Source organism: Lucilia sericata, unplaced genomic scaffold (genome assembly GCF_015586225.1).
Source record: "Lucilia sericata isolate MDLA Ls3-8-SP2 unplaced genomic scaffold, ASM1558622v1 Contig001388F_arrow, whole genome shotgun sequence".
NCBI lineage: Eukaryota > Metazoa > Arthropoda > Insecta > Diptera > Calliphoridae > Lucilia > Lucilia sericata.
The window spans coordinates 76,743-99,927 of record NW_023995328.1 but is presented as its reverse complement, the minus strand read 5'-3'; the positions used below and the strand labels follow the sequence as shown (position 1 = coordinate 99,927).

General features: G+C 27.8%; 1 protein-coding gene across 1 annotated transcript in view; it reads left to right on the top strand.

Moving 5' to 3' along the window:
- Positions 1-2,106: 2,106 nt before the first annotated feature.
- LOC119611201 (ice-structuring glycoprotein-like) overlaps positions 2,107-23,185 on the top strand; it is an 86,119-nt gene continuing 65,040 nt past the window's right edge. The window contains exon 1 of the transcript XR_005232051.1: positions 2,107-2,135. The gene's annotated coding sequence lies outside the window, so the exon portion shown is untranslated. The remainder of the gene's footprint in view (positions 2,136-23,185) is intronic.

Genomic DNA, 23,185 nt, shown 5'->3' with positions numbered 1-23,185 from the left:
GACTACTGAAATGCTGGGCTGACTATTGAAAAGCTACTTTTGTACTCTAAAGTTGCTTTCCTACTTTATTTTTCTTATAGTAAGCTTTTCACACAAAGACTGAATTCTAACTAATGAAAGAAAGCTTTAGCTAAATAAAATTTTTATTTTCTAGTGAAAAGCTTGGTTTTATATTAAATAAAGTTAAGCTTTTTTAATTAAAATGCAGATTTTTGATTTAAAAAACTTGTTTTTTTTTCTCCTAAGCTAATGTTTTTTTTTACTGAAAATTTGATTTTTTTCCTAAAACGTTTTTTACCATGAAAAGCTATTTTTCTGGTAAAAAGCTGCTCTTCCACAAAACGACTGGATTAATTACTTAAAATCTGAATTTCATCTTTAAATTAAAAGAACTTGATTAACTATTGAAATGGTGGGTTAGCTATTGAAAAGCTACTTTTGTACTCAAAAGCTACTATTGTGCTGAAAAGCTGCTTTCCTGCTGTATTTTTCACTACAAATACTGATTTGTAACTAAAGGAAGCTTTTTGCATCAGAAAGCTTAATTCTCTAATTAAAATCCCAATTTTCTGGTGAAAAGCTTCAGATTTTTTAATTAAAACGCTGAGTTTTTATTTAAAAAGACTTTTTTTGCTCTTCAGCTTAAGTTTTTTTATGAAAAGCTTTTGTACTAAATCTAATGAAAAGCATTTTTTACTGAAATGTTGTTTTCTCATTAAAAAGCTATTTATACTTCATTACCAACTATTTAAAATGCTAAGTTGACTTTTAAAAAGCTACTTTTATACTCAAAATCTGCCTTTGTACTGAAAAGCTCCTGCTTGCTTTTTCTTATAATAAGCTTTTCACTACAAAGACTGTATTCTAATTAAATAAAGCTTTTGCTTAGAAAAACTTCAATTATGGTCAAAAAGATCTATTTAATGACTTTATAACAATAATATATTAAGAGGCATTCTTTATTTTTATCACAAACAAAAAGGTGTTGCTTTGTGATGAAAAGAATTTCTTCAAAGTTTCTAACAAGTTATGCCTGTCACTTTGAATTTATTAAAAGACAATTTACTTAATTGCTAAACAAATTTATACAAAAAAATGTGTCTCAAGTGTCGGCAAATAAACAACAAAAACAAAAGAATTAAGAACAAAAAGAAAGAAACCCGACAACATGAATAACAGCAGCAGCAACATCAACAACAGCCATTTGTTTATGTGATATAGCGAAACACAATTTTAATAATTTTGTGGTTTCATATTATCAAAAGCAGACGAAACAAATTTGTTTTGAAATTTGAATGAAAATTAATTCAAATAATTTACATTCATTCGTTTTTCCAAAACTAAATGTGTGTCAATAATTGAACCACTAAAATTTAAACACATTCCATTTTAATGGAACTATACACAGTTGCTACATACATAAATGTAACCAAAATATTTGTTTGTAATTGTATGTGAATTTATAGCATTTAATCAGTTGCAAAATTTTTAATTTAGAATTTTTATATTCAAGAAAAATTTTATTTTTACACGATTTTTTTTTTCGGTTGCCTCATGTTTTAAATTTTATTTCTGTGGTTTCTCTGGTAGTGAGTGTTCATACACATGTTTTCTTTTTTTCCAAACCCCCAAAAGTATAATAAAATTTTTATTAAATGCTGCTTTTTAAGTGCTCTATAAATGTTTATTAATAAGTTTATTACCTTTTTATATTAGTCAACAAATAAACACAGAACTAAGTATATAGGCCAAGAGAGTATACATCAGACACTGGGGAGAGATTCTTGTAAGCGATTTTTGAATAGATTATCTATTTGCTGTATAAAAATTTTACTACTTTTATTGGTTGTTTACTGCAAGCAGTAAATAAAAGTGTCAGTTTAATGGCTAAATAATACATATTATCATTTAAATAACTAATTATGGGTTTTTAGAAAAGTAATTTTAGATTTTACATATAGAATAGAAAAATTTTCATCTATAAACAGATTTTTAATGGAATTTTTAATAAAAGGATTTTTAAGGAAACTAATTCATTAAAATATAACTTTAAGTTATTGCAAATTTTATATTTCTTACTAAATTGTTCCTTTTTATTTGTTTATAGAAATGATCCCAGGTTCAAGATGTTTAATGTAAGTATAACAAGTAATGCAATTATAAATATATCAACTATTCATAAGATTTTTGAAATGAGTCAAGAAAATTTAAGAGTGTTTAAATTATATAAATATTTGCTAAAAATCGTGCTTAGCCCGCTTTTTTTACAATAATTTAATCAGTTAAAATAAATTAAAATTTTCAATTATAAAACAAAAAGTTCTTAACTTAACTTCCTTGTAATTTCTATTTAGTAATTCTCATTAAATTTTCCTTTTCACTTCAATCAAATTAAATACTCGCCATACTAATATACCAGTGCACAAATAGTATTTGTGGTTTTTATAGCAAAAAAAAAAAAAAAACATATTTTTCCGCATTGCATCATTAACCCTGTTTTGTAATAAAAACTACAAATGTATGTATTTATAAGAACATACATATCTACAACTAATATAACATATAACAATAGCGACAACATTGTACGAAATTGTACTCTAAACAACTATAGACTAGAAGTAATCGAGTGACGGAACTAAATGAATGAAAATGAACTTAAAAAGTCAGCAGAGAGAGAAAAATATGTACATATATAAGTAATGTGAAGACCACAATGAAAATTAATAACAAATGTAGCAAAAATGCAACTATAGCACTTTATTTAAGTATGAATGAATATGACTGAAAAATAAATGTATTAAGTGGAACAAGAAATTAAAAATATTGTTAAATTTTATAATGAACTAAAATTTAAGAAAAATTTCTTTTGGAATATTTGTAAAAAAAGTTGAATTTTAAGTGAAAAGTTTATTTTTAGTGGAAAAGTTAGTAAAATGTTACTTTTTAGTGAAAAATATACTTTTTAGTGAAATATACACTTTTTAGTGAAAGAGATATTTTTTGGTGAAAAATATACTTTTTAATGAAAAATTTAGTGAAATTGTTCCTTTTAAGTGAAAAATTGACTTTTAGGAGAATAAGATACTTTTAATCGAAAAGTTTCTTTTAAGTGAAAAAGTTCCATCTAAGTAAAGAAGTAACTTTTTAGCAAAAAAAGTGACTTTTAGTATAGAAGATGACTTTTTAGTGATAAAGTGCCATCTAAGTAATGAAGTAACTTTTTAGCAAAAAAAGTGACTTTTTAGTATAGAAGAGGACTTTTTAGTAAAAAAGTGACTTTTTAGTAAAAAGGTGACTCTTTAATAAAAAAGTGACTTTTTAGTAAGAAAAAGTGACTTTTTAGTAAAAAAAAAGTGACTTTTTAGTAAAAAAAGTGACTTTTTAGTAAAAAAAAAAAGTGACTTTTTAGTAAAAAAAAGTGACTTTTTAGTAAAGAAGTGACTTTTTAGTAAAAAGGTGACTTTTTAATAAAAAAGTGATTTTTTAGTAAAAAGGTCACTTTTTAGTAAAAAGGTGACTTTTTAGTAAAAAAAGTGACTTTTTAGTAAAAAAAGTGACTTTTTAGTAAAAAAGTGACTTTTTAATAAACAAAAGTGACTTTTTAGTTAAAAAAGTGATTTTTTAATTAAAAAAAGTGACTTTTTAGTAAAAAAGTTAGTTTCGATTTAAAAACAACACAAGACCTATACGTAATTAAGAAATTTAATAAATCACTCATACGCCCTGATTTACACGTTACTTCTGTCTGTCGTCCCCGCGTATACTTAATGCGTAATTATTTGCGTGTAAAGTATACGCAAAATCCCTCATAGTTTTATGGAAAGTAGTTGTCTTACTCACAATCGATATCGTAGTGTTGTTTCATTGTATTATTACGAGATACAACGATTCGATGTTGAATTGGACAAATATGTTTTTAAAATGTGCTGATTTTCTTTCTTAATATGAAATTCTAAATTAGGTTAAATTTACACATGTAAATATGTTTAAACCATTGTGTTTTTTAAGGACTTATAAAATATTTTAATGGAGGTTTAAGAGAAAAAATTCGACACAGTAAATTACACTGTGATACAAAATTGAAAGAAAGAAGTAAGAGTTAAATATTCGCCTTTAGCGAATCTTGTATACCCTTCACCATAGTGCGTTTAAAATAAGTTTAATTTTATAAAATTTAAATTTATTTCATATTTTCCAACTTTCCAACTCAAAACAACAACGACAAACGAAACAAAACACACAAAAACCAACAAAATACACAAAACAATAAAGCCAACATACAACCACATATACGCTTTCACAATAAGAATATGTTGTTGTTGTTTTTCTCAAATCATTATCTTTTTTGATAAAATTTTCAGAGGTTGGCTCAGATTTTTGCTTATATTTCCGTTATTTATGGACGGATTTTGCTGATTTTAAATAGGAAACTTCACGAATATATCTGAGGTCTACAGAAAATTGATTTCAACAGACAGACTCCGCTATCTGTAAGGATCCAGAATATATATACTTTATAGGGTCGGAAAATTATATTGTCGAAATCACAAACTTATATACACCCTTCGAAGGTGAAGGGTATAATAAAATGCAGGGTTTATCATATACTAATTCAATTTCGATAAAGTTGGAATATATTTTAAGTTTTGCACTATCATTTCCTTTACTCCATTTTTTTAGTGTATCACTGCGTTGTTAATTCATACTGTAGCGCATCACTATTTTCAAAATTAAATTAGCAAATAGGGAGGAATAATTATAACATACATACCTTACCAGTGAAATAATTTTTTCATCATTTGTGGTGGCATTTTTTCCTGACAAATTTCAAAACCACAAAGCAACGGTAGCAGACAGATAAAAAGTGCAAATTATAATAAAAATACTGAAAAAATAAATTAAATATAAAAAAAAAACGAAAACACATGACAACATCAACAATCACGTTATATCTCAGCAACATAAGCAGCAAACAACTAAAAGTGTTTTACGTTACACTTACGTTGACAACAATAAAAAATGAATTACATTTATTTTTTATTAATCGTTGTCGTGTTGTTTGTCTTTATGCAAAATTTATTTGTTTATTTTTATTTAGTTTTTGCATGGAAAGCAAGACGCAAAAAAAACAAAAATTTGCTTTTTTTGTTATGTTTGTTATAATAAAGAATAAATAAAAAAAAATACAAATCAACAGACAAATTATCAATTAAATAATGATTATTGTGCACTTGACCATGCAAAATTTTAAAACAAGTAAGAAGTTATAGGCGGGCAAGGCCGACCATATAATACTCTACACCAGTTAAGCATTTAAGTTGAATTGTACCTTGTCTCAGATATTTTTTTTGTTGAATTTTTGTTGAATAAAATTGTGTACATTTAAGTCATTTTCGAAGAGGGCTTTGTATAGGGTCAAATGATGCCCTGTCATCAAAAAATTCATCAGGGTCATGAAGTCTAGTATAGAACTTGGTTTTGCAGCCTTTTGTCGAGGTACGAGTATATTGAACATAATTATGAACTTAAAAGCCCTACTCGGGGGGTTCAGTTGTGTGGTGTCTAGGTAAAATAATGAACCGATGTTACCCATCATGTGCAAAATTTCACCGAATTATCTTACAACGTTTACAAGCCCTTTTTGGGGGTTCGGTTGTATGGGGGCTAGGTGAAATAATGGAAAAATCGGCAAAATCGACTCAGAAAATGATTCTAAGCCGATTGGTATACTTAAAGGTGGGTATAGCACCAATATTATTGTGCGTTACAAACATCAGCACAAACCCAATATACCCTCCCACTAAAGTAGTGTAGGGTATCAAAAGAAATGTAAAGTTTTGAGCTTTTTTAAACATATGTATGTATAATTTTTCCTGGATGTGTTACAAAAGTATTCAAAATTTAAAATTTTGGAAATTGTATACTACGATGTTGTCAATCAGTCATGATTATTTTAATTTTTGTTTTATTTATTTACAATTTGATTTCAATTATTTGGGGAATTTTGCACAAAATCTTGTGTTTTCGAGATAATTAACACGAGAATTTTTAAATATGCTAAGAAAAGAATGAATATATCATATCATGTATCTATAAATACTGAACAAAAAAATACATATATGATATATACAAGCCCTGTTCATGATCAAATAAAAATTTTAGTATGAATATGTTGACCAATAACTTATTTAGTTTTTAATTGAAAATAGTTTATTATAAATAAATTTCAAATCTTATTTCAATCTACAAAAATACATCCTATAAAAATAATTAAAATTTTTAATATAAATCTACATTTCTTCTTTGTTTTTATCTATCATTTATTGATCATTTTTCAAAATATAATTATTTATTTTGAAAATTCTCATCTTCAATAAATATTTTTGTTGTATCATAAAAACCTCAAAACGTTCCAAGTGTTAATGAATCATATTTTTGTTCTCTACAGACAGACAGACAAAAGAAAAACTTGATTAATTATAGTTTATTTCATCAATATAAAATTAATCAAATTTTAAATACATATTTTTCCTTAACGAAGTGATGACTGCAAAAATGACAACAACAGCAAAAAGCTGAAATAAAGAAGAATTTTAAATAGTCATGGTATGTCAAGTATTCTGTGTGTTGGCAATTCAATCAATTTAAATTAATTTACTGAAAATTTTCTTCAAGAATTTTAATACAAGATTAAATGTGAATGTGTGAATAAGAATTTCAATTTTACAGTCATAAAACAGATGTTACTCTAGAGACTCATGTATATAGGTAGGTATATCTATAAATATGTATACTAGATAGAAGCTACCTTTTTGAGATACTTGTACATGTTGTAGACATTTTCTTTTTCTGTTCTTAATATTACACACATGAATGCATGATTAGTGATGTCTTTAATATACAAAAGAGTTTTTGTTGAAATATAAATCAAAAACTATTTTTTTCGATGTGAATAAATCATAAGACACATATGAAATATTTCTACACGGACCTTAAACATTTTCACGTACACACAATACATAACTTTCTTTACTCATACAGTCATTCACATTCATGGTGTTAAAATATTCATTCATTCTTTCATTTATTTCTTTTTACCTTTAATGAAGATATTTATATCTTATTTTGTATTTCAGTGAAGCGTGAGTTCGTTGCTTAAAAAAACTTACCTGTGAAAAGAAACGAAAAGAATGGATAGTGAGCTAGAAATTAGGATAAATTAAAAGAAGATTTAGTGCTAAAATTAAGTAAAATATCCATGTATAAATATACGAATAAATTTATGTCTTTGCAAATAGAAAAGAACATATTTAGTATTTTTGGCATAAATAAAACGAGTCATTATTAATGGTATTTAACGCTGAATAATGGCAGAAAATAGCAATTTTAAGAAAAAAGAGAAAATATATGGCAGACATTTATACAAATGTTCAAAAAAACTGCCAAAATAAAAAAGTTTTTGGTTGAATTCTGGTGTACACAAATTTCTACACCCTACATTACATTAGTGGGCGGGTATATAGGGTTTGTGCTTTTTTCCGAGTTGATTTTGCTATATATTTATGTCAGTCCATGTAAACCTTGCAATCAAACTACAATTCGAATTTTTGAAGATTAATCAATGAAATTTGGTACATGATCTTTTATTGTACCAGAGACTATTGAAAATGGTTAACATCGTCCCATTACTTCACCTAGTCCATCGAATAGGACAAGAATCAGCACAAGAAGTTTATACTAGCCTCATTTGGCACTAGCCCTCATACAAAGACTTCTTTAGAAAATGTGCACAATTTCATTAAAAAGATTACTGTTGCTCAATCTCTATGTTCATCTTTCTATCTGTCCGGTATACATATGAACTTATGCACCATATAAGGTTCCCTTTAGAATAAGACAACTTTCGTATTCTACAACGAGACATTTTTATTAATAGTATTCTTCAGTACTTTCAAATCTGTCTATGTATATAAATAATGGGACAAATTTTCAAACAGTCGAGAGAGTCGTGAGAAGTGTTTCTATAAAGTTCACCTAGAATATGAAAACACCAAGAATACATACGAATGTATGTTTATACTCCCGAAGGGGGCATTTTACCTTAATGAAAGAACATCATCTTGGTGTTATTGCAATCCCGGGGAAAAGATGTGCTATCAATACCTCTAGTCTTCCGGAACTATAAACAATGATGATCAAATGCATCCTCCGTCTTTCCTTGGAATGATTTGACATGGGTTCGAATAGGGAAACCACATAATCTGGTACTACGGGAACCGCTAGACCACAGGGCAAAGTTTCGGACTTTGTCTTTTCCCGGTTATTATAAAAGTCCTTCTGAGTGTGCTGGCTAAATTCACGGGAAGAGAATGTTGGTTAAAAGACTGATGCATGGTAAAGTCTATAATTAGGGATAAGTTCGTTGCTGTTGCCAAGACAACAGATACCGCGCATAGGAGTGACTGTGAGACTAAGAATTTGAAATGAGTTGGTGTCAAGTGTATATGATACGGGATGAATGTAGGGGTATGAGGACCTTACCCACCCGTATACTTAGAGTAAGTGTGTCGGATGTTTATCTAAATGAGTGTTTGCTGAGTGAGAAATTTGCTGGGTTGAATGGTGATGTATGTAAGGCAATGGTGCCCAAAATCACTATTCCCTATCACGCGAGATAGGGCAAGAATATTCTGCTGACGTTGCGTTGACTCACCTACACTATAAGCTTACTTGTGTATTTTCTTATTTGAGCATGTGCTAGTTGATTATCTCTCAACTTGCAAAACAAAATCAACTCAGTTGCTGATCAGCATTTGTCGAAGTAAGATCTGTACGCAACTTTTTTAAAATACACACAGAAATACAACAACAAAATTTTGAGAAAGCCGAATTTATGTAGGTGAATGAGAGAGCACAGCTGATAGTTTTTTATATATGAACTTTAATGTACGCTGTCTGTCAAAATCCATAATATCAATTTGACAGTTAGAATATACTTTTTAGTATGCAGTCATTTTATTAGTACAGTTTTATTTTGGGTTACATTTTGTTCTCTGCTGCTTTACCAATACAAATGAATGTGTAACAGTGTGTGTATGGGCAACACTGATGTAAGGTATCATACACAAGTAATTCCATTGAATTTTCCTTTCTTGTCTGGATATGTTTCAGGGTTTACTCTGTTCATACCAGATTTAACACAGTGTGGTCTCTGTGAGTTAGAACAAGTCTTCGGCTTATTTGATGGATTCGTATTTCGGTCTAATGATTACGTCTTTAGGTGCAGTTGCCGACTCAACAGTGATGTCTTTGCATCTCGGAAGTTAAGCAACGGGGCAGCAATGGTCAGAGATTAGATAACTCGAGTACTTGAGCAAAGTGTTAGTACGTAGACCGGCAGAACCATGTACAAAAATTGCCACGGGTATATTATATAAACAAAGGGGCGGTGGTGAGTCATCAAAAAAGCTTACCATGTGGATGAAAAGATCGACCGTGAAATTAGGCCTTCAATGCAGATGTTCACGTAAAGCACTTCGACATCTTATCCCTTACAATTTCTAAAAAGGTCACTAACGTAAGTTGTCGATCTGACCCAACTGTAATATTTTACTTTATAATTAATGATAAATTTCTTATATAGTTGCCCTTTGTTTAAAACCATTTGTATGTTATAAATCAATTCAACTATATAACCCTTTGATTTCAAAAATAATATGGAAAACAATTTATAGTCATTAACAATTTTATTTTTATTGTAGTTTCCGTTTGTATTTGAGCATTAGAAATATTACAAATACAATTAATACAAATAAATAAACAATATTTAAAATTAAACCCGATGTGAGCAATTACAAAAATTGATTGCTTACTATGGTTAGCAATAGTTATAGCTATTAAATGTAATAGATATTAGATTGTTAGTTTTCATCAGTTTGCACAATAACCCAGCAAAAAAATCAACTACGAAAAGTATTTTAGAGGTAAGAAAATTAATGCAGAAGTAGTGATGTGGCTAGAAGTTTGGAAGTACATTTGCAAAAAAAAAAAAAAATATCTGTATCAATGGAGATGGACATCTTAAATTATAATGTTTCTAACAGGAAACGATAAGTTGATTATGTAATTGCTGGTAAACTGAAAAAAATTTTCTATCAAAGAAAATCATGTCTTCAAAATTAAAACCTTAATGTTCATATATAAAGTAATATTGAAATACAAAATTCTGAAATTATTTCCTTTTTTATTTGTTTTGTCTAATTTCACCACTTTTATTTGTGTTAATTTCCTTTTTAATCAAATATTTTAAATCTTTTGATGATTGCTGCTAACAGTTTTAAGCAAAAAAAAAACATAAAACATTTAAACTGAAACAGAAATTTTATTTACAAAATCTCAAACAGCAACACAGAAAAAAATGGAAAATAATCAAAATGTTTACAAACAGCAAGTACTAGAGTACGTTAATTTTAAGTATTTTTTTTTCTATTTTGTAAACATTTCAATGCCAAATTAATTACCCACAGAGACATAAAGACGTCCATTACGTTCGTTGATACTGACAGTAATTCAACATTTTATTTATACCAGATCCATCAAACCGTAGGAGGTATTTATATGTAAAAAAGGAAATACATTCAACAAACAAATCAGAGAGAGAGAGAAAAAAACACAACTCAGACACAAAGTGTTGTAAATAATGGTGAAAAAAGAATGGGGTGTTAATTTAAACTGAAAATTTTAAGTACTATAAAAAAAGTTGTATTAAAGTCAATAAAGCTGAAATTGCGTTGATGGAGTAGTTAAGTGTTTAAGTGGTAAAGTAATAAATTTGCTTTATGGGACTAGAGGTTTTCCTTAATCAGCACTGAGATTATAAGGAAAATTCCCAATTCTTTTTAAGGGATATTTAAAGGATCCCTAATGCAATTGAATACTCCACCAATGAGCAAAGAACTTGCATAAGGACTTCTAAATTGAGTCTCTAAAATATCACAAATAGCTATCTTTAAGAATTTAGATCTGTAATGCTTTATAATCAATCATTAATGGAAACAAAACTTGAAAATTGTGGTCGTTACGATACACCAACAGTGTCTGAATATTTATGTACACACCATCAAATGATGTGGGGTATATGTTGTCACGGCAACAGTATTGAACTTATCCCGAATTATAGACTTTAGCATACATCTGCCTTTAACTTACATTCCCGCTAATTTGGGTTTAAACCACAGACACCACGTGCACCCCGAAGTGACCTCTCCTATAAAGGGGAGAAGCGAAGTACGAAACTCTGCCCTGCGAATTACCGGTTTTCGTGGTACCAGATTATGTGGTTCTCTGATTTAACCACATGTCAAATCATTTCAAGGAAAGGCCGAAGATGAATTTGATGATCACCGGTTTATAGTTTCGGAAGACTAGATACTTACTGCCTTATTCATAACAATTTATCAAAGGTTTATAGAACAAATTTTGTATGAAAATTTGTCTTATAAACTTTTGATAAATTGTTATGAATAAGGCCCTTATACAAGTAGCATCTCTTTTCCCTGGAATTGCAGTAACACCAAGATGAGGGTCTTTCATGAAGGTTACATGACCACGGGGGGAACTGACATAAAGACCTTGGGTTACATAGTTTCGTGTAGACGGTTTTCGATAGACTACAGAGATTAAAAATCTTGCGAGATTTCGTTCGGGGTGCTTCTCGATATGTTCTTCAGTGAAGATATATTCATAATTAAAGAGAATTCCGTTACTAAGGCTATGCACAGTGCAACGGAATCAACATGTTTTAAAAGTAATCTGCAATCTGGTCTGTGTTTGATGAATTTTGAAAAAAAATTTTAACATAGAAATTATATAACCTTACGTCGTTCTGAAATTCTAAAGCTGTAATTAAAAATTGGAGAACAGTTTTGGAAACCTTGATATAAGGCTTTAATACATTTTAAAAATAAGCATAATTTTCATTTTATTGTACAAATGTTCAAATTTATTAACGACCAATCTTAACGATCCTTTAAAAAATTGTATTGGCCTTCGCTTTAATTAAATTTGATACCATACTCTTTTTTATATACTTAAAGTTAAATAATAAACAAACACAAAATGATAGACAGTCTCCCAAAAAAAGTTTTTGTAACTTTGTCTTTTTATTCAATTATAAACAAAATCCACCAAATCTGGTATTATTTAATTATAAAAGCACAATCACAAAATGAATGCTGGAATAAAAAATAAATCTAAAATTTTTAATGTGAATTTAACACTCCTACAATGAGAAAGGAAAGAAAATTCCAAGCAACACTCATGATTAACGACATAAATACCGCATTTGTTTCCCTGTAGGAGTAACATTTAATGACACTTTAAAAAACCCAAGTCAAACTGAACGAAATAAATTTAAAAAGACATCTCCAAAGACTTCCTACATATTCATATTTACATGTACAAAAAAATGAGACGTGGATAAAGCTACAAAAAAAAGAACAAAGTGAATTCAATTATACCGTTAAATGGCAACAAACGTGAAAATAACAGCGGAAGGAAATGAAAAAAAGAGAAAAAAATAATACAAAATATTTTAAACATGATATTTTTTTCATTCTGTAGGAATTAAATATTGTTGGAAAAAATACTTGTATAACAAAATTACAATTGTTACAGCGAAATTGAATGAAGCAATGTGTGTTTACAATGTAGAAATAATTGTATTTAAATGTAAATAATTTTAATATACATTTGTAAAATTTACATTTTTAATGAGTCAATTTTAAAAATGAAAATCTACCAAAAAAAAAATATATTATACTTGCAACAACAATTCAAACAAAAGATAATAAAAAAATACACAATCTCAGTAAAACTTCCTGCTTTTTTTTCATTACATTTCTATCGAAATAATTGATGACAATAATGATTATTTTAGCAAATATACATTCAAACATATTTTCCATGCCATTGACGATGATTTACATTTTGAAATCTTATGTTCTTGTATTATATTTCTGGTACTGGGTGGCATTCAAATGAAAACAGGAATGAAATTTGAAAAAAAAAACAAACTGTAACAAATTGAAAAGAAACGTATCATCATTGTTTTATTTTGTATTGTAATTCATACATGTATCGAGTTTGTATTTTAAGTATTTGTCAATAAATTACTTAAAGTAATTACTTTTATTGGTGGGTGTATAGCGGCATTGTAAAAGGGAGGGATAAACATTTATTCAGTTAGTATTTAACGGAAGTCGCTTTTCAGAAAAATCATTTAGTTATATTGAAAACAAACAGAATTGTCTAAATAAAAAGTTTCAATTAAGTTTATAAAGGAAAATTAAAAAATAAAAAATAAACAACTTTTTGAAATAACAGTGTCATGTGAGTTGAATTCGAAAGATGTACATATCTTCATACACTGAAAATAATCCATGCTCAACTTCTTTTTTCGTAATATTTACAAAAATTTCGTGTATAATACGAAATATTATTTAATAAGACCCTTTTCTATTTTTACGAAAGTACGAAAACTTTTCGTAACATTTTTTTCTTAAATTTTAGCGAAATTAAACATAACGATATTAATTATATTATCGTTAAATAAAACTACAACATTTTTATAAAAATTAAGAAAGAGTATAATATAATTCACGAACTATTTCCATAAAAAAATTAATAATTCGTGTGGAGAATAATTTTTAACTAAAATTAGAAAAATTATTTTAAAATGAACAAAAATATTTGCATAAATTAATATTTCGTAAATTTTACCATATTTATTTAAAATTCACTTTTTTCAATTTATTTAAATAAATTTTTCCAAGATTATTTTCCATTATACTAAAATATTTCGTAAAATTTCGTATATATTACGAAAGAATTTCGTGGTGCGAAACAACGAACGATTCGTACAATTTACGACATTTTTCGTATATATTAGGCATGGATTTTTTTCAGTGTATATATGGCCTAAGGTCCTTTTATGTGTCTTAGGTCAATAATACCCGAAGTCTTCTAGATTTGGGAGAACATTTATTATTCTTGTTTATATTACACCGTCCGATCCTCAAAATTAGATACGTAACGGATAATATACGTCTGGAACTAAAAATTTGAAGGAGGAAAACTGATTTATGTTCTTATTGGCTAGAAATATGAAATTAAGCATAAAATGACAATGCGAACCAATGAAAGGGTACTTTTTGGTACTTTTTCGTTCTTCAAAAGATACTTGTTAAATTTTCTATAATATTGAACCTAGAATTATGAAATTAAGCATGTAGAGCCCGGAGTAGGTGAGAACATATAAAAGGTGACTTTTTGTTGCTTTTTTCTACCAAGAAACTTAAAATTAACCATTAAGAGCTCTTAATACAACTCTGTATGAAAGGATGAATCATGAAATTAGGCATGTAGGGGTCCTCATTAAATTCTAAGACGATCTAGCCATGTCTGTCCGCCTGTCCGTCTGTCTGTCTGTTGAAAGCACGATAGATTCCGAACGGAATGAGCTAGAGGATTGTAATTTTCCACAAATATTTTCTATAGACTAGATTTGTTTGATATTGAAAATGGGCAATATCGGTCCACGTTTTCGGATAGCCATATCTGTTTTAAAAGTACGAGTATATCGATTAAATTCAACACAAATAAGTTTCATGCGATCCAAAATCTCCATACCAAATTTTATGACGATATAGTGACTATAACGCTTATTACTGGCTTAAAAATACGAATATAGCGATAAAATTCAATACACAAAAGTTTCATGTGAGCCAAAATCTCACTACCAAATTTTATATGGATCGGTCATTCAGAAAATGACTTTAACGCTCATTACTGGCTTAAAAATACGAGTATAGTCATGAAATTCGACACACACAACTTTCAATGGAGCCAAAATCTTTTCATGAAGTCCATTGACCCCACCCCCTATATATGGTTCCCTTCAAAAAAATGACTTTAACGCTCATTATTGGCTTAAAAATACTAGTATAGCGATGAAATTTGACATAAGTAAGTCTCTTATGATCCAAAACCTCTCTACAAAATTTTATGTGGATCGGTCCATAATTGACCCTATCCCCCATATAAGGTCCCCTTCAGAAAATGACTATAACGCTCATTACTGGCTTAAAAATACGAGTATATAGAAATGAAATTTGACATAAGTAAGTACCTTACGAGCCAAAACCTCTCTACCAAATTTTATGTGGATCGGTCCATAATTTACTCTACCATCCATATAAGGTCCCCTACAGAAAATGACTTTAACGCTCATTACTGGCTTAAAAATACGAGAAAAGCGATGAAATTCGACACACATATGTTTTATATGAGTTAAAATCTCTTTACCAAATTTATTGAGGATCGGTCTATAAGAAAATTACTTTAACGATCAATGCCGACTTAAAAATACGTGAACAATTATGAAATTTGATAACGAATTTCGTGGGGAAAGAGTCGGGAAGTTATATTCGATGTAAAGATGTTTTATACCAAATTTATTGAGGATCAGTCCTTAAGAAAATTACCTTAACGATCATTGCCGACATAAAAATACACTTTCATGGGGAAAGTTATATTCGATGTAAAGATGTTTTATATGAACTAAAATCCGTCTAAAAAAAATTGTGAACAATATTATGAAAAATGGTCAATAAAAATAAATTTTTATCTGAAATTTGTCTAAAGAGAAAATTCTATCGAACATAATCTATAACATAAGAATTTTCTATATTTTAATAATTTAAAAGATAATTTTCTGTAGAATTAACAATTTTTTTAAAAGTAAAAATTTTATATAAACATTTTTTTTTTTAATTTTTAACATTTTAATAGAAAATTTTATAGAAAAATTTCTTTAAATGAAGATTTACATAAATTTAAAAAAAAACGAGAATTTTGTCAAAATTTTTTAATTAATAGAAAATTGTGCGTAAAATTTTAACAAAAAAAGAAAAATGTCCATAAATAATAAATTTATCGAAAATTAACTTGAAAAGAAAACTCACAGAAAATTTTCTCTTAAAAGAATATTCATAGCAAATATTCTCTTAAAATATTATTAAACAAAAAACAGAGAGTTAATAAACACTATAGTGAAAACATACGAGAGATGAAAACTTTTTTTTATTAATTAATCCAATTAAACTATTAATATAAAATTCTTAGTAATTTATATGCAAATTTTAATTTTTGCTTATTATAAAAGTTATTTTTAAAATTCATTAAGCGTTTAATTATAAAAATTATTTTTCCATTTTTATAATCACAACTAAGACTTCATAAATCTTTTTGTTTTTGTCACTTAAATTCTTCATAAGTATGTCACCCTTTTTTGTCATTAAGTATTCTGACTGACACCAATTTGAAATCAATTGTATTAACAAGCAGGAAATCCCAGTTATCGTATTTAGACGATCTAAGGCACGTTTATATTATGCATATGTCTTTAGAGAGAAAAACACAGCAGCAACAACTGGGAAAATTAATTGGCAATAAAATATTCGTGGCAGGCATGCAGTTTGTCACCTGTGTAGTTTGTTGAAAAAGCATCAATTGATTTATTACACTCTGAAAATAATTGCATAAGATTTTGTTTTTTTTTTTTTTAATAAAACTTTTTTAATTTTTTAATTAATAAAAATTGAATCTAAAACATACTATGTATAGAAAATATTCGTGATTTTATTAATAATTTTCTTTCTCATAATGTGGAAAATATTTTTTCTGTACAGCCCAATAGAAATCATTCGATTAAGATTTTTTCCAAAGATAATATCTATTTTCATTTACACAAATACATAATAAATAGTTTTGATGAAATAATATTTCTATAACACTTGAATAATTTTTATATTTCCTACTTTTGTCAAAAAATGTTTGTTTTCATCTTTCAATTTAATTGTTTATTTTTTTTTTACAAAACTGTAAAACAAAATTTTATTGTTATTATATTGTTGGATTTTCACATTACTTTATTTTGTTATGGTTGTAATTTTTTTCATTTCATTTTGTAATTTATTTCTTCTTATTCATATGTATACAACCATTGAAAAACAGAGATTTATTTTGTTAAATTGCTTTAATTAAAAGCTCAATTAAGTCAAGCAATAATAAAAATGTTTTATTTTATCTTTTTTTTTTTTGTTTTTTTGCAAAAAAAAAGTTTTCTTTTTAATTTAATATACACTTTTTATATATAGTGTTTGTTTATACATACATATGTACATCTGTATTTTTAAACAAATAATAGACATTTCAAATGGAATTTTTTTTTCTATATTGATATTTTAAGTAAAATAAATCATTTTGAACAATTGGGTGAGAGTATTAGTAAATTCGTTTGAATAGTGGGTGGGGCTGCTAAGTTTAAAATGCAATGCAAATACATAAATGTTATTCCTATCCAGCAAAAATTTTCATTACCAAGTAAGGGGTTAAAATGCTAAAATCTTCTTACATAATAACATTTTAAAGGTGTGATTTTCAGACTATTATCACCTTTCACCTTCGTGAGAAGTGTAGATATAAGTTTGTCTACAATATATTTTATAATGTATATATATTCTGGATACCTATAGATAGTGGAGTCGATTAAGCTATGTAAGTTTGTCTGTCTATCCGCCTATCTGTCCTTCTGTCTGTCTTTCTGTCCGTCCTTCTGTTCGTCTGTATGTTTGTTGAAATCAGTTTTAATAAGACCCCAGATATCTGCGAGATTCGAACCTCCAATAATTCTGTCAGACATACTTTCGAGAAGATCGCTATTTAAAATCAGCAAAATTGGTGTATAAATAACGGAAATATCAACAAAAGTCCGGACAACCTCTGAAAATTTCATCAAAAATTGAGATTTATGGTGCATGCTGAGATAGTAATTATAAACAAACAACAACAACACAGTGTATTGTTATTGGCCGTATTAAGTAAGAATCTATAAAAGGGGACTTTTTGGTATTTTTTCGTTCTTCAAAAGGTACTTTTTGAATTTTCTATAATATTGAACCTAGAAACATGAAATTAAGTACATAGAGCCCAGAGTAAGTGCGAACCAATAAAAGGGGACTTTTTGCTACTTTTTCGTTCTTCAAAAGGTACTTTTTAAATGTTCTATAATATTGAACCTAGAAACATGCAATTAAGTATGCAGAGCCCGGATTAGGCGAGAACACATAAAAGGGGACTTTTTGGTACTTTTTCGTTCTACAAAAGGTACTTTTTGAAATTTCTATAATATTGAACCTAGACATGAAATTATGTATGTAGAGTCTGGATTAAGTGAGAACCCATAAAAGGAGACTTTTTGGTACTTTTTCGTTCTTCAAAAGGTACTTTTTGAAATTTTTATAATATTGAACCTAGAAACATGAAATTAGGCACATAAAACCCGGAGTAAGTGTGAACCAATAAAAGGGGACTTTTTCGTTCTTCAAAAGGTACTTTTTAAATTTTCTATAATATTGATACTTGTTAAATTTTCTATAATATTGAACCTAGAAACATGAAATTAAGCATGTAGAGCCCGGAGTAAGTGAGAACATATAAAAGGTGACTTTTTGTTGCTTTTTTCTACCAAGAAACTTAAAATTAAACATTAAGGGCTCTTAATACAACTCTGTATGAAAGGATTTTGGTACGTTTTCGTTCTATGACTGGTACTTTTGGTTTTTGTACACACACGCAGCACCCTGATTGTACAAAAATCTATAAAAGGTGACTTTATGGTACTTTTTCGTTTTACAGCTGTTATATATTTTGATTTTTTGTAATAAAATGCGTAAAGAGTAAATATGATTCGGCACAGCCGAATATAGAACTCTTACTGGTTTAATTTGATTCTTTCTATGCGATAAATGTTATTTCCAAAAAAGCTATTATTTAAATTTTAATAAAAGGGAATAATTGTTAGTTACTTAAACCAATTTTATAACTTTACTAAATAAAAAATAGCTAGAAAAATAATCACTGAGGAAATATTGCTTTTCCCTTACCCAATAATATTTGTCATACTTCAGATATTGGTATTATACTCATATTTAGAGTGTTTTTTTTTAGAAAATAAAATTTAAATACACATTTTAATTTATAGATTTATTTGAATTATTTACTTATCTCATTCAAATGTGTTTCTTTGTAGTACTACGTTCTATTTATTATTGTATGATTCTTATTCATATAAACATCATGTAGATGATATTTCCATTAATATAATTTACATATTTGTTATAAATAAATATGTCGCATGCCATAATAAATGCTTCCCTTTCCCCGCCACAACATGATGTGGAGCAGCCAGTAGCAACGTAACCAGCATCAACACCAATTATTATCAACCAGAACAACGTCGTTAATAACAACGTCATCATCAACACCATTATCATCATCAACACCAACTTAGACGATGTTGCTATACCACATAATCATACTAATCTTTTTACTAATTCCACTTTAAGCGATGATACTACTCCCCCACTTGAACACCCTATTAGCGAATAAAGTGCCAGTGTCATGCTCTCAATATCGTTTTTTTTATTCGTTTGTATACAAATGTTATACCAACAAAATAGTACTGTTTAAAAATATCACTGACACCTTCTTCATTCTACTGGCTGCTGCTCTTCACTCCCACCCACCCTTGTGTGTGTTCCAAATAGTTCGAGTGTCATTTTAATATTTTTTTTTACATATTAAAAGTTTTATTTTCCATTTAAATGTTATGAACGTGCGTTGATTTTCAAAATATGTTTGTGTTTTTTTTTTATTTTTCCAATATATTTTTTTTGTGGATCAATATTCACGTTTGTCGATGTTTGAAATTCCGGGTATTGTAAATGATAATGGATTGCTTGTTGTCATCGTTAGAGTTGTCATAGGGTTTTATTATTGTCGTTGATGTTTAAGATGATTATGACGATGTTATTGTGCTAAATTAAGGTTAATTTTATTTTTATTTATTTTAATATTAAGAAAACAAAATAAAATTTTTTGGGTTTTAAAATACTTATTTGTGAAAAACAATGTTAAAGTTTTTGATAAATTACTAAATGAACTAAAGTCTAGACAAAAGAGTAAGGGACTCTAAAATGACTCTAAGAAAGGGTAATCAATAACTATAACTATTTTGACTTTGACTTGAAAAATACCACCAACACAACTAGTCGGCGAGGCCGACCATATAATACCCTACACCTTTGACAAAAATATAATGTGATTTATTTGAATTTTACCTTGCCTCAGATATACATACTTAAGCCGTTTATTGTTGAATAAAATTGTGGACATTTAATTGAAATTTTGATGGAGGCTTTTCATAGGGGCTAGGGTCATATGAGGACCTATTATTATGGAATTCGTGAGGGTCATCAAATCTTGTATAGAACTTGGTTTTTGCAGCTTTTTTCGAGATATGAGTATATTAAACATAATTATGAACTTAAAAGCCCTATTCGGCGGGTTCAGTTGTATGGGGCCTAGGTGAAATAATGGACCGATGTTAACCATTTTTAATAGACTTTGTCTACGGTACCATAAAAGATCATGTGCCAAATTTCATTGAATTATCTCCAAAATTGCGACCTGTAGTTTGATTACAAAGTTTAAAAGCCCTATTCGTGGGTTCAGTTGTATGGGGGCTAGGTGAAATAATGGACCGATGTTAACCATTTTCAATAGGCTTCGTCTACGGTACTATAAAAGATCATGTGCCAAATTTCATTGAATTATCTCCAAAATTGCGAAATAATGGAACAATCTTAACCATTTTCAATAGGCTTCGTCCATGGGACAATAGAAGATCATGTACCAAATTTCATTGAATTATCTTCGAAATTGCGACCTGTAGTTTGATTACAAGGTTTACATGGACTCACGGACAGACGGACAGACGGACGGACATAGCTAAATCGACTCAGAAAATGATTCTGATTGGTATACTTTAAGGTGGGTATAGGACCAATATTATTGTGCGTTACAAACATCAGCACAAACACAATATACCCTCCCCACTGAAGTGGTGTAGGGTATAATTATCAACATCTATGTATAAAAATAAGTATATTTTTCAACAAATATAATTTATCTAAAAGGAAGTATAAAATTGCACTTGACATTTAAGCAAACCACAAAAGTTGTCTATCGTAGTGTCTGTCTGACAGACTGGCATGATGAAAACCATACGACCAGGCAAAGAAAGAAAAATACTCATATATTTAGTTGCTGCAGTTAAATAGACAGACTCATCACTAGTATTTGTACTACATAATGGTTTAGAGAAAAAATAATAATAAATTAAAAGAAAGAAAAACTAAATAAATGGCAGTTAATATAAAACAAGTATTATATGGAAATCGAAACAATAATCTAAAAATAGTTTTCCCAAACTACTAAAAATAGTTAAGGCAACAAATAAGTATATATGTATGTATCACATCAGCATCACTCATAAATTAAGCAATTTAATTTGTAGCAAAAAAAGTCATTATTTTTATGTTAATTGTAAATCAATGTCTGCAACAATTAACGGTCCTAAAAGTTAGTGTAATTATAGAAAAAAATTAATAATATTACAAATATTTCTTTTTAAAAACACATGTAAATAAAAGAAAATGTCATTCATATTTTAAATTTATTATTGCATTTCATCGTCTGGCGTTAAAAACATTTATTTATTTATTTTAAAATAAATGCATGCACAAATATTATAAAAATAATAAATAATTTGAAAGCATTGCAAATTAATTATGAAAAAAAAAAACAAAAAGAAACAAAATACATTAGAAAATTACCGAAAAATTTTAATTTCGCTTTAGTTCCCTTTAAATGTATACAATTAAAATGTATTAGATTTTTTTTTTTTTTTTTTTTTTTTTTTTTGATTTAAAAATAAATATATATGAGAAAAATAATGAGGAAACTTAGAGAAATATTAATACACTTGAAAAAAAAGTGTAGAATAAATAGAGATTAAAGTATACGACATATCATTATCTAAGTGAAAAGCTCTTTTACGGAAAAAGTTTGTAAAAACATTTTAAAGGAAAAGAGCAAGTAAAAAAGTATATGATATGATACCATATGATACCCTACACCAGTTATGAGTATATCTAAAATGTGTATTCATTTTAATAGTAAAACATTTATGTTGAATTTTTCCTTAATTTAGGGGTTTCAGTTATATGGGGGCTAGGTGAAATAATGGATTATACGAAATCAATTGGGTTTGTCCTTTTTTCAAAAGTAATACTTGTACCAAATTTCATCCAATTATCTTCAAAATTGAGACTTGCAGTTTGATTACAAGGTTTACATGGACAGACAGACAGACAGACAGACGGACGAATGGTAGGACGAAGATTGCTTAATCGACTCAAAATGATTCTGAGCCGATTGGTATACTTAAAGTATGTGTATGAACATTATTTCTATGCGTTGCAAACATCAGCACAAATCTAATATCCTCCACTAAAGTGGTGTAGGGTATAATTATAAAAGCTTATTAAAGTAAAAAAAAGTTTTGCCAATTTTTTTTTTTTTTTTGAGTTAAAAAATGTTTAGTAAGAAGATAAAATAAACATTTATTAATACGAGCTTTTTAATAAAAACCTTAGAAAAGCTTTTTAGTAATATGCTAAGAAAATCCAATTTAGTAAAAATCTTATAAAAACTTTTCTGTTAAATATCTTGGAAAAGCTTTTTTAGTATAAAGCTTAGTAAAACTTTTCTGATAAAAACTATTTTTTTGTAGAGAAATTACAAAAAAAATACTAGGAAATCTTTTTTAAAGCATATTAGAGTAAAAACCTTTGAACATTTTTTGTAAAGTGCTTTTTTGAGTTAAAAGCTTATAAAAGCATTTTAGTAGAAAAAAACTTAGATATGATTTTTTAGTTAGTATGAAGCTTAGAAAAACTTTTTAGCAAGAAAACTTAGAAAAAATTTTTTAGCTTAAATTTTTTAAAACTTAAATAAACTTTTAGTAAAAAGCTCAGAAAATATATTTTAGTAAAAAGCTTAGATAAACCTTTTAGTAATAAGCTTTGAAAAACTTTTTTAGTAAACAGCTTAGAAAAACCTTACTCATAAATAAAAAGCTTTATTAAAAAATTCTTAGTAAAACCGTTTTAAGTAAAACAACTAGAAAAGCAGTTGTGTGTAAAAGTCTTCTTTCAATAAA